We start from the raw sequence: 13324 nt of genomic DNA, 5'->3' as shown, positions 1-13324 counted from the left end.
GAAACAGACACTGACCCTTACCAGCCCTAATGATGAAATTCAGGATGCATTAATGGAGTTTACATCATGTCAGCACATAAAACAGAAATCTGTTCAAGCCATTTACTCATGTGAAAATGAAAGCAAGGTAACTGCTGTTTCCTCCTACATCACATTCACTGCTTGAAATAATAAGTAATTTTGAAACCAACGCTTTTATGGTTGCTATTCTTCACCTCCACTTTTATGCCCCTCTTAACTGGAAATCAGGACAATGTAAGTGTCTTTTCTTATTTTCTTTTCTAAGATTTTTTTGTTGCATTTTCTACATCAGGTTCCCCAGTTCTCTGTGTAATGTATCAAACCAAGTAGAAATTAACAACAGAAAAAATACCAAAAAAAATCTTAGATAGGTGCTGCAAAAGAACAGGGGGAGCTAAAACAAAGTTGTCTTTTTGTTTACCTCTGAGGATCGGAGAATGATTTGTTTCTCTTTCCCTTCACTCACACTACTTGATGTCAGTTACTACTAGGAAGGATACATACGCTCTGCTACCCCAGCAGGAACCAGAGCAACCACTCCAAGCATTATATGAAGTAAATCTAGAGAGAGGCAAGGTAATGAATGCTGTTACATTTTCAGAAGTTACCTATCCCCACACACGCTGCTTTGGTGAAGCCTTTAAGAGCTATGTTAGTTTTTGAACCAAAATTACACTGTAGGCAGAAAGCTAGCTGACACCATGTTTTTGTCACTTGAGTAAACCTATAATCACAGGAACGTTAGCAAGAGACTTTTCTGATCTGTTATTTCAATCAAGCATTCCTTGGGGTTCTGGGTTATAGTATGCCTGGTTTTCATAACATTTAGATGTAAGGAGGACGTCTGCTTTTTAAAGGTGCCACAACAGAACAAGGATTTAAGTTTTAATGGGAAACGACTGGAGAATGTGCAAACGTAGGTTGCTTCACAACCAAGGTACTGCCACTTAATCTGTCAGCCAACCCTAGAGAATCATTCTCCACATAAAGTTGCTTACGTTAACATGCTTAGATTTGAGAGATGATTATAGAGTGAAAGGATATTAAAAAGGCCAGAAGGAAGTGAAAAAAAGAATGGCTAAAGCTAGTAGTTGGGTGGGGTGAAGAGAAAAAAGTGCATGTTCAGTGATTCACTGCTTTTTACATTCTTTTGAAAAGTCAAGCAAACCCAAGAAGTAGTGCCTCTAGGATATCACTCAATTGCTCGCGAGCTGTGGCACAAGTTGGAGTAATGCACTGTGGTCTTTCTAGAAATGACTGCCTTGAAATAGCTCTCTAGCTAGAGGCAACCAGACTTGTGGTAGAAGAAAAGCAAATGAGAAAAGAGAAGAATAAGTGTAAAATGCTAATTCCCAGGGAGAGGCCAGAGAACTTGGAACACCTGCAGTAGCCAATAAGCAAATAATTAATTACGGCATATGTATTTAGATGGTTTTGCTGCTACCAGAAACTGCTCATTTGGCAATCATTAGAGCTGCAAAAGCAGGAAAACTTCTAAGGAGTATCAGCTCTCCTTACAGAAAGAGAAGAAAGAACAAAGAAATCAACTCAAAATATGATTTCCTCAAAGCAAATAAAGAGGACTTCCTCTAAAGAAAAAAAAAAAAAATATTCCGGGGGAAGAGGAAGTCAGTGATACCAAACAGCAGCATAGTTGCTAGCTGGGCATCTGTGGCATGGGTTATTTTCACAAAGTCATTGTTTCCTGCAGCTACATATCTCCCGCACTTACATCAATAATATTTACATTTAGACTGCATTCAAGTAAGCCTCCAAGAGTGCAACTAAAATGTTTTACCCACTGTAGGGTGCTGATCATCAGTACATCCCGTAGCAACAGATTTACAAGAGCACACTTCTGTAGTAACTGTGAAATACCAGATATATGTCAAGGCAATTACCATGTCAGTCTGCTTGAATATTTTAATATTTTAACTCCTTGTGAGAAGATAAAACTGGAAATTAAGAAGAACTATCTGTTCTAGTTACTGCTTGCACTGTATACAAGTTCTTCCTGCAACTATACTTTTAATATTTTGTGATAGTTTCAGTCTTCCCTTACTACACACAAACTCCAACCAAGCCTATTCTCTATCTACACTGAAACACTCCATTTGGGTAGGCAGGCGAAGCAGGAGACATTTTCTAGTAATTTTTCAACAAGTGTTTTAAATAGATTAGCAGGCCCTATTGTAGAGCAGAACAAAGCCGTTCACTTCTAATAGCCTAGATACAGCTGCTGCAGCCTCACGTACACATGCAAGAGCTAATGTGACAGCATCCAGCCATTCTACAAATGAGTGTGATGGTTGGAAAAAATGCATACTCAGCAAGTTCACAAATGCCACAAGATAAGCAGTTGTGGCTCATGCACCAAGATGTCTCTGCCATTCAAGGGACCTTAACAAGTTGAGAAATGTGCTGGGAAGAGCCTCAGGAAGTTAATTCAACAAAAGGAAATGCCAAGTACTGCATCTGGGGAGGAACAACCCCATGCACCACAACATGTTGAGAAAGCACCTAGACAGAAAGAGACCTGGGAGTCCAGGAGGACACCAGGCTGAACAACAGCCAGCAACGTGGCCGTGTGGCAAAGGGCAATTCAGAAAGCACCTGACTCCATGGAGAAGCTTTTTGCTATGCAGTATCTGATGCCTGAATACTCCTTTCAGGAAGCGTGTTGCAAGGCAAGAAAGGAAAGAGGCAAATGATTCAGCATACGGGACTGATGCTCCCAGGCATTCAGCAAGTGGCATGATTCCCAGGTCCCAGCCCCCCAGCCGAGCTCATCTGAAGCAGGGTTCTTCTGCAGCACTTCTCAGGGCACAATCTGCCGACCGTGAAGACTGCTCCTTTCCCCAGTGCCACAGGAAAACTTGACACGTCACGTAGCACTGATCAGTTCATCTCTTCAAAACTGCCCTGAGAAAGTCTTAGCAAGCAAATATAGCCTGACAGGGGTTCTAATACGGTGACAACTAGTAGGACCAAACAGGGAGTAATATTGCAAAGATTACAGAAGCAAAGACTCTTTGATTCTTTGCTTTCTTTATGTGACTCTTCATGAGAAAATGGCCTGCAAAATGTTTCCCTAGCATGACTTAAGATTGTCTGACATTTCCTTTATGCATTCCACTGTTTTTGATTTCAAAGCCGAATCACAACCCAAAAGAAAGCACACTCCACTATGGTAGGAGGTAGGTAGGGTGGAAGAAAGCAATTTTCATATAACATAACATAATGCACAACAGGAGCAAAGGTAGCATGGACTTCACCACACCTAGAAGGAATCATACAGCTACACAGTTGCAATTCAAATCATGTCTAACCTGCTTCTGAAGAAACAAGAGTATGTTTTTTTTCCATCTACTAGTACCAAAGCCTTACAATAGTCATAAGAACAGCACTCCAGCCGTATAACCTAGTATCCTATTTCTTATACATTTTATTTTGATCCCACTGGAAGGAAAATTAAAACAAGGCAAGCATGTCACAGATGCTGCCCCTAAACACTATGCCACCAGCACTTGGTCACCAAGGATATATTTTTTTTCCAGTCACAGATGATCTCTGTGCTTAATAGCCCTGTAACCCTACTAAACCTACCTGGTCTCGTTTTGAATCATGATATTAAAATAATGTGTTCCATTTTCTTTTTTATCACAGGTGGCTATATCGACTAGAACATTAGTTTGTTTTTAACTAGTGTTTACATCTTCTGTTTCACTGGAGTAAATTTTTTATTAAACAAAACAATTCTACAGACTATCCAATGAAGTATTACTAGAAGATTATGCACAGAATTGGTTGGTCTTATTCCATATTTCAGTATTACTGCAAAATAAAAAAAGTGTTTGTTTGTTTGTTTTTCCCCAGCTGCTTGCATAACTATTTTTTTCCAAGAGCACACTGACTGGGGCAGTATTTCTCCAAACACCTCAGTCCTACATGCTAAAGACTTGCAGGATGTAAGACTCACATGCACAAGGCATCTTACCCAAATGGAAGCATTTAATAAACACTGGAAAGGAAAAAACCATGAACTCATGAAAAGCAAACTTTGTATTCTGCCAGTCATGCTCACTGCTGAGAAGTGTTGAGGCCACCACAAGTCCATCAGGACAGAAGCAATGCAATTTAAACTTATCCAGGGAAGTACAGTCTGTAACTGCCCAAGACTGGGAAAAACACTTCCCCCTCCCCTCCCCCAAGGCATATATCCAAAGCCTGTCCTAATATGGACAGTGTTTCTGACTGCATTATCGACACCTTTTTTTACTTTTTTTTTTTTTTTTGTTCACTGTTACTGCACATGCAACTAGCATAAACAGAGGCTGAGTGAATTATGTGATGCAAATCATAAGATACATTAAAATTATTGACCTATGTGATAGAAAAAGGTGTGGCCTGGCAGTAAATCCCTTTCATTCTTCTTTAGAATAGATTTACCATGGTGTTTTTCTTTTTTTTTTTTTTTTTTTTCGCAGCACAGCTAGCTGCTCTTGGATTCCTGATGCACGTTTCCATCTCTTAGGAGTTTCTTTGTTGGTTTTGCGCTGTATCTTACATGACTGGCTGTCTTCTCAGAAGCTACCCTGGGAAGACAACAGTAACATTGACCTTGACAAGAAATTTTAACCTAATGACACACCTGCCATCACCAGATAGTGAAAGAGTTAGCTCTGGACTTAAATGGTAAGTAAAGCCAAATCCATAATTTGTCAAGTTGACGTGAAATGTTAAACAAAATGTAAAAACAAAAAATACCAGAAAAAACGAGCAAAATGCAGCAAAGCCTAAAATAATAATAGCCATTAACTTTTTGAATTTCCAAAAACCATTGTATTGTATTGCAATGACTTGATGTGAAAAGCCTGAATTTACTTGAGAAGTCATCAATTCTTGATGAATGGTGTTATTCAAATTCAACTCTACAAGGAATTGCGTATGTATATGGCTTTTCTACCAGATAGTCATTACTTTTTCTTTTACATCTCCAGACAAAACTTTTTTTTTTTTTAATCAAATGTATGTTAACTACATCAAGAAGAGATCCAAGGAGGGAAAAAAAGAAAAAAAATAAAAAAGAAAAAAAAGGACAAAAATACACATCAAGCCTCAAAGCATCAGAGACCATGTGAGGATAAAAAAATCTTTCCTATTGACTATTTCCACAAAACACATTATCCTGATCCAAGTCTCCAAAACTTCAAATGCACACTTTACAATCTGCACACCCAGAGATAGGAAATTCCTGGTATGTTTCTAAGTATCCCGAAGGAAAATTAAGAACTTATTACAATACTTGGACTTTTATACTTAGACTAATAAAGGAGATATGGCATCCTTTAAAGATGCAATACCTCAATTAATTTATCCAAAGTAAATGCAGAATTGGACTACACGCTTCAGACAATCATTCTGCTTGGACTTTGCATTTCTATCAGTGGAAATTATATACCATAAAACTGGCTGGTTTCCATTCTTAACTTTTAATCACCAAGCAGACTACCACCAGTCTAACATTGAGGTTAGCCATCTACAAGCATTGTCATTCACTGAAATGCTTTCAGGATGGGTTAAATATTATTTTATAAATCCATCCAGAATCTTAGAAGCAAGTGATTTTTTGAATCAAAACATGTGCCAGCACAAAACACACACCGGTTACAAATTTCATTCCAGGCAACATTTGTCAGGATGTGATAAACAGTATTCTGAACAAACTCCAACCCTCAAGACAGGAAATAAACCAAAAGTTTAACAGGATACATTGTGACAACTGAAGAGCTTGCAGATACTTGGTAGCACTGGCACTTCAAGACAGTATTTCTTAAAATTTTACGATGTACCACCTTTATGCAATTTTTATTTATTTATTTATTTACACACACACACACACACTTTCTTTCAGTCAAAACTCCAGCTTCCAGGACTGATTAATTTGGCCATCAAATTTGCTATAAAACTCTGCTATGAAATAAAATACATAGTTTAACATTTCCAAAACACTGCAGAACTGAACTCCACCTTAAGCCGTGTAGGCCGATCTGGGTCTTGCTTTTGTTGCTTTTTCAGTCTTCCTGGACATTTTAAGTGCCACAGTATGTTACAAGATCCCATCCAAATGCATGCAGAACATAACTGCATTTACTGCAAATGAATACAAAACACACTCCAAGTGAAAAGTCAAATAATACACTGAAAAGCAAGTAACAGAGGAAAAAAAAAAAGTGCTTAGAGTTCAGAGAATTCACACACCCAGCTAGCAAGACAAGAGCCAACTGGTTACTTGCTGCTCAGCCAACAGAGAAAAGAAACAGTAATTAATTTGTCATAGCTGAGGCAGCTATATGAAAGCAGAGATGATCTTGTCAGAGAAGTCACGCAGTTGAAGTATCTAATAATCTGTTCAATGTTTCTTTTCAGTGGACAAGTGTGTTCCTTTAGCTTAAGGCATAGAACAACTTCTATCAAATTCAAACTATTTGGCAGCTGAAGATACCCACATATCAAAATCTCTTGTACAGCCTCTGTCACCTTACTCATTTTTAGTACCCTCAAGGAATTCACACCCGGTGCAGGTGGGACAGGGTACTGGGGGTACAGCCAGGGCTGCCCCGTGCTGGCCCCACTGCAGGTCACGGCTGGGCCCAGCAGCCAAGATGGCAGCACCCCGCCTCAGGGACAGCCTGGGGAAGGGAGGGCACAATGCTGCCAGGCAGCTGGGGGGAAACATGTTGGTTTTATTTCATCGAATGGCTGAAGTTGGAAGGGACCACTGAAGGTCATCTGATCCAACCCACCTTCTCAGTCAGGGACACCTAGAGCAGGTTGTCCAGGACCATGTACAGGCAGCTTTTGAAGATCTCCATGGAGGAGGACTCCACAACCTCTCCGGGCAGCCTGTGCCACTGCTTGGTCACCCTCACAGTACAGAAGTGCTTCCTTGTGTTCAGACAGTACCACCCATGTTCCAGCATGTGCCCACTGCCTCTTGTCCTGGAACTGGGCACCACTGAGAAGAGCCTGGCTCTGTCCTCTTTCCACCCTGCCTGCAGGGGTTTATACATACTGATGAGATTCGCTCCCCACCCCACACCTTGAGTCCACACCTCTTCTCCAGTCTGAACTGTCCCAGCTCTCAGCCTCTCCTCACAGGAGAAATGCTGCAGGCCCTTCATCATGCCATGGCCCTTCACTGGACTGCCCCCAGTCTGTCCATGTCTCTGTGCTGAGGGGCCCAGGGCTGGACCCAGTGCTCCAGGCATGGCCTCACCAGTGCTGGGCAGAGGGGCAGGATCATCTCCCTCCACCTGCTGGCACCACTTGGCCTAATGCAGCCAGGATACCTTCAGTCCCCTTTGCAACACAGGCACGTTGCTGGCTTGTGTCCAGCCTGCTGTCCTCCTGGACCCCAAGGTCTCTTTCTGTCAATACACTTCCCAGCTACCCAGCCCCCATCATATATTAGGGGGATTTGTCTGTGTTTCTCACTTGCAATTTCTATTTTAACAGACAATATATCAGTCTTCCCCAGGTCAAGTCTGTTTTGCCCATGACAGTGATTTTTTCCTCCAGTCTACCTCCACCCATGAGTTTTTTCATCCCATATTCTCCCCCTGTCCTGTTGACTAGGGGGAGTAAAAGAGGAGCTGGGTGGGCATCTGGAAGCTGAGCAAGGTCAAAAAAAACCCCACAGATTTAAACAACTGTTTCAGATAAGAAATTACTTATAGCCAACAGAGCACACGCTTGAGAACCAGAAAGCACAACATTTCTATCACTGCACTGTTTTTTCACATCAGAAGACATGAAAAAGCTGTTTTTCAAATTCAACCCTCTTGTATTAACAGAAATCAAAAAGCAGTATCCTCTGCTCACAATTCCTATCGTTCATCTCCATGCACTTCGCAAGCTTTCCTTGAACAACCTCTATACAACCACTCTTCGGTTCACTCTTGTGAACAGCATCTGCTGGCAGTACTTTATTCATTTGGCCAAAAAGAGCATTAAAAAATATACAAGAATTGGACAACACTTACAACCAATTGAGAATAGCTAAGTCTTGAAATACAGCTTCTTAATACTGCCTTTTCTAACCAACATTACAACAAGATTCAACAAACCACTTGCAAGGTGAAGTTGTAATAACAAGGGAAATAATGATTGGTTTAACTAATATAAATACAACTGTGGAAGTTCTACATCCAGCAAGGCAATGATTTATCCACTACACTGTAAAATGCTTTGAAAACTTACATAAAAACCGATGTGTTGGACTCAATTTTTCAGAAGTGTTTAGCAGTGGTGCCTATTTGCCAGGAAGGCAAACCTGTTCAGAAAGGGTGGATTAAAGATGTAAAGCGTAAGTAGGATTCCTGGTATAGAGACAGTTAACCAGCTCTAGGAGATTCTAGGCCTTGATGGAAGCCTACTTGGACTGTAGTTTCAAATTCCTTAAGGAACATCTTACTGCCAAGTTACTTACTATGATTTCAGAATGGCTAGAGACTTTATTTAATGAAGTCTTTAAGCAGACTCATGTAATCTAATCTAAAGGGGCAGGGCACTTAATTTAGTTTTCTTAAATAACCTGTCTCACTCCCGTGACTTTGCTTCTCCAATATAACTGATGATACTGAACCCTTTTCTTAGAGAATTGAAATGCTTACTGTGGGACTTCTTAACTAAAAACTATTAAATGGGAAAGTATACTGAAATCGCTATAATTTCTGAAGATAGCATGTACTATCATTACTTATGAAAGTATTTCACAACACAGAGGAATGAATAGCACATAGCACCACTAATTTTATGAATAAGTATTAACGTAGAAAACTTATGGAATAGTTCAGTTAGAAGAGACCTTCAAAGATATTCTAGTCCAACTGTTTGACCTCTACAGGGCTCACAAAAAGTTAAAGCATGTTATTGAGAACACGTTCCAGATACCCCTGGAACATTGCAAGGCATTGGGTATCAACCACCTTGATAGGAAGCGTGTTCCGGTGTTTGACGATGCTCACAGCAAAGACATTTTCCAGATATAATGGAAAGCCAGAAATAAACTGCTGTCACACAGCAGCTGGGAGAGCAAGGAGTGATCACTAGCCCTGCAGACCCCAAGGTGAGTGCAGCAGGAGGGCAGGAGGTGCTCCAGGCAGGCAGCAGCAGTTCCCCTGCAGCCTGCGGAGAGGCCCCTGGTGGAGCAGGCTGTCCCCCTGCAGCCCATGGGTCCCACATGGAGCAGATCTCCACGCTGCAGCCCATGGAGGAGCCCCTGGTGGAGCAGGTGGATGTGGCCTGGAGGAGGCTGTGGCCCATGGAGAGCCCCTGCAGGAGCGGGCCCCGGGCCAGAGCTGCAGCCCGTGGAGAGGAGCCCACGCAGGAGCAGGGGTCTGGGGGGAGCTGCCGCCCGTGAGGGACCCGTGCTGGAGCAGTTTGCTCCTGGGGGATGGACCCCATGGTACGGAGCTGTGTGGGAGCAGTTCTTGAAGAGCTGCTGCCTGTGGGCAGCCCCCGCAGGCTCAGTTCAGGAAGGACGGCATCCCGTGGGAGGGACCCCACGGGGAGCAGAGGCAGGGAGTGACCATGAAGATGGCAATGGTTTATCCATCTGGTGGAGACGAAGCATTAGGGATTGACCACAGCCCCAATTCCCTGTTCCTCTGTGCTGCTTAGGGGAAGGACACAGAAGAAGGTGGATGGGGGAGGGGAGGTGGATTTTTTTTTCTTTGTTCTTAGTTTCTCACTACTCTAGTCTGATAGTGATAGGTAATAAATTACATTAATCTCTCTATGCTGAGCCTGTTTTGCTTGTGACAGTAACTGCTGAGTGAACTCCCTGTCCTTTTCTCAACCCTTGAGTGCTTTTCATATTTTCTCCCCCCTTTTTCTTTGATGAGGGGGTTGAGAGAGTGGTTGTGGTGGAGTTCAGCTGCCCAGCTAGGTAAAGCCACCACACCACCAAAGATTTTGAACTCAAGTTATCCATGATGACTGTGGCCAAGACAGCCACCATCACCTCTCCCACAAAAGCTTCCCTTTTCTCAAACAACAGGTCCAGGAGATCTATTTTCCTAGTTGGATCACTGGGCACTTGTGACAGGAAGTTATCTTCAACAGGCTTTAGGAATTTCCCAGCCTTGTTATGGCAGTATGATATTCCCAGTTTATGTCTGGGAAGCTGAAGTCTGCTATAAGGATGAGGACAACCACTCACAAGAATTCCCCTGGTTGCCTATAGAATAGCTCATGTGTGCCATCATCCTGGGTGGGTGTTCAATAGTACACACCCAAGACAGCATTTGCTTTGCTATCCATCCCATTAACCATTACCCAGAGGCTCCCTGCCACAACATCCCCAATGGTAAGTCTAATCAGTCTAATACCCCCAGTACAGTGCAATCTCTCCCTTACATGCAGCACAATACATCCACCTCACCTGTTCTGTCCCTCCAGCCAACCACCCTCCACCACAGCACTCCAGTCATGGGACTCATCCCACCAAGTCTCACTAACACCAATGATTTCACAGCTCTGGGAAAGGACCAAAGCTTCCAGTTCATCCCATCTGTTCCTCAGACTGCATGCACTGGTATACAAGCATTTCAGACGTGCTCCTGAACCTGCAGTGCTCCCTGGAGCAGCACAGATGCTCCTATTAGCCCTGTCACCCTCAGACAGTGCTGCACCTTCCCTTGGCATAACTTTGGGATTCCTAATGGTACCCCCCTCTCTGACTGATCCTAGTTTAAAGCCCTTTTCACCACTCTTGCCAGACTACAGACCAAGAACATTTCCCCCATTGAGACAGGTGGGTCCCATTAGGCCCATCTCAAAAACTCTTCCATGATTATAAAACACAAAATTCTGGTGGAGAAGTCAGTCTAGGAGCCAGTCATTGATGACCTGGGCTCGACCACTTCCTTCTGTCTCTCTCCATTACTGGGAGGATGGAGAAAAACACTACCTGTGCTCCTGAAACCTCTAGCTGTCTTCCCAGGGCCCTGAAATCTCATTTAATAGACTTAAGGCTTCCTGTACTTACACTGTTGATACACACTTGAAAGAGGAGGAATGGATAATAGTCCAAAGGCTGTATTGTGCTCAAAAGCTTGCTGGTTACACTCCTGATCTAAGCCCCAGGGGGACAGCAGACTTCTCTGTGAGGAGGGTCTGGCCTGCAGGTGGGAGCCTCCCTTCCCTTGAGGAGGGAGCCACCACTGTCTGCAACTTGCTGACGTTTCTTCATGGCACTGCTCTTGATGCTGCACTTGCTGCAAGGCCTTGGCTGATCTGACCCTGGAGGGCAAGCTTGCACAGATACCTCTTCTTCCCTCTTTTCACATACCCAGAGCCTCGTACCCATCCAGCAGTGGACGCTTAGTGGGCAGACAGGGGCTCCTCTTTTGGTTCCATGCAGTAACTTGCTTCCCCTCCTCGGTGTCCCTCAAGTTGCTGCCTTCATCCTGGTGCAGATCAGATGCCAGGCCTGCCTCAGCAGCGGCCACACCAGGTTAGCTGCCTGTACTCTAGAAGCCAGTCCTGCTCTGTAGCCTTCTGTTCCACCACTGAAATGGGGAAATACAACTTTGTCCTTCTAAGAAAATTCAGTGATTTGTAGGAAGCTCTTTCATTTATTCAGTGTTGGTTTTCTCAGTGCAATTTGTCTTCCAATCACCAAAATATTTTGAGAGGGGTATTTACTCATGATATATTGTTCTAAAGTTTGCTTAAAAACACTTCCTTAGTACACATGTCCCAGGCACCACCTAACCCTAACCTCACTCTTAATCCAACTACATATATATATACTATATAGTACTATATATACATATATATATATATATAGTACTATCTCTGAGGCTGTCACTTCATTGCCAAGATCTCCACTGAATTTGATTGTTTGTTGCCTTCCCACCCCCAATTTTCAATGGAATTATGGCCTTTTGTATTCAGAAAAGGCAAGAGCTGTTTAGTTCAATGCCAAGAGTAGATCAGCAGACTTCATTTGTACATTACTGTAAAAAACATGCCAGTGACTGGAGAAAATCTGAGAGGATGAGCTCCAGCAAAGATTCTTAGTAGCTGCAGAACCTACTGCTGCACTAGAATGCATCAGGCATTTGGTACAGGTTTGAGTTTCATTTGGTAGTAACATACTGTTCAGGAGTCTAGAACTGAAAACACTAAATATTCTGTTATCTTCCACAATAATACTATTAACATATAACTGGTGAGGCTGTACCTCGAGTACTGTTTTCAGCTTGCAATATGTTCATCTGAAATCTAGCAAAGTTTGGATACCATACTGAAAGCGTTCACAGAAGCTTTTGCTAAAGGTGTTTTGATTTCCTGGTCCAACATTAAAATGGAAAAATGAGGTATAGCATAAATTGCAAATCTGAATATATAGCTAGATAGATATTTTTTTTCCCTCTATCTTAGCCCTAAACTTGATCAGTAAGCTAATTAGATTCTTCCTATAACTTCATGACTGCTAAATCAGATACCCTGGAAGCACAAGGAACCCACAGTTAGAGGTAGCTGATGTGGTGGTACTGTCAGAGAGGCTCTTCTGGCATAGTACATAATAACACCAAACAACTAACTTTCAAACTGGAAATTTGGGAGCCATTGCAATGTTGACAGCTGGTTAAGTCAGGGTAAAAACAGACAAGGAAGTGAAATACCTTCCACCAAGACAGCACAGAAAAATTATTCTGGCATCAATGTATACAGTGAAAAGCAGTGCAAAAGGCTTTCACATCACAGTACAATGTGAAAGCCCCAAACTTTTTTTTTTTTAAATACAGTAGAGAAGAACAAAGGAATCTGGCAGCTGAGGAGAAACAGACAAGGATCACTTTACTGCTTTAGATAAGCACAGTCACTTCCAGCTTTTCTTCACTGATGGACATAGGGAGGGGAAGAGAGGGAAAGGGAAGTAGCTAAGTAGTAGAATGTAAGTAGAGTAGTAGAATGCAAGTAGAGGGAGACCTTAAAAATTATGGGATTTTGAAAACTAAGTAAGAGTTTTGTTAAAAAGGTATAGTGATACTAAGTGATATCTTAAAGGCAATTAAAAGGTGATTAGCACACTTAAGAAATCTCTTAATTTTTTTTTGTGGTATCAAGTCTTACTAAAGTTAAAAGCCACATTTAGGTTCAGGAAGCAACTCATCAGCATAACTGAATTAAAAACAGTAAGAATACAAGCGACAATGCTTCCAGTGGCAATATGAATCATGAATCAAACTTCAAAGCTTCACACTATACATATGACTATCAACTTCGA

The 13324-nt window shown here is 42.2% G+C and overlaps 1 protein-coding gene across 1 annotated transcript in view; it reads right to left on the bottom strand.

Moving 5' to 3' along the window:
• The window catches only part of FBXL7 (F-box and leucine rich repeat protein 7), a 187937-nt gene that overhangs the window by 141616 nt on the left and 32997 nt on the right, over positions 1–13324 (bottom strand). The gene's annotated exons all lie outside the window — the stretch shown is intronic.

The sequence above is a fragment of the Oxyura jamaicensis genome, chromosome 2 (genome assembly GCF_011077185.1).
Source record: "Oxyura jamaicensis isolate SHBP4307 breed ruddy duck chromosome 2, BPBGC_Ojam_1.0, whole genome shotgun sequence".
Lineage (NCBI taxonomy): Eukaryota > Metazoa > Chordata > Aves > Anseriformes > Anatidae > Oxyura > Oxyura jamaicensis.
The sequence above is the reverse complement of the archived record's forward strand: the minus strand, read 5'-3'. Positions and strand labels throughout refer to the sequence as shown.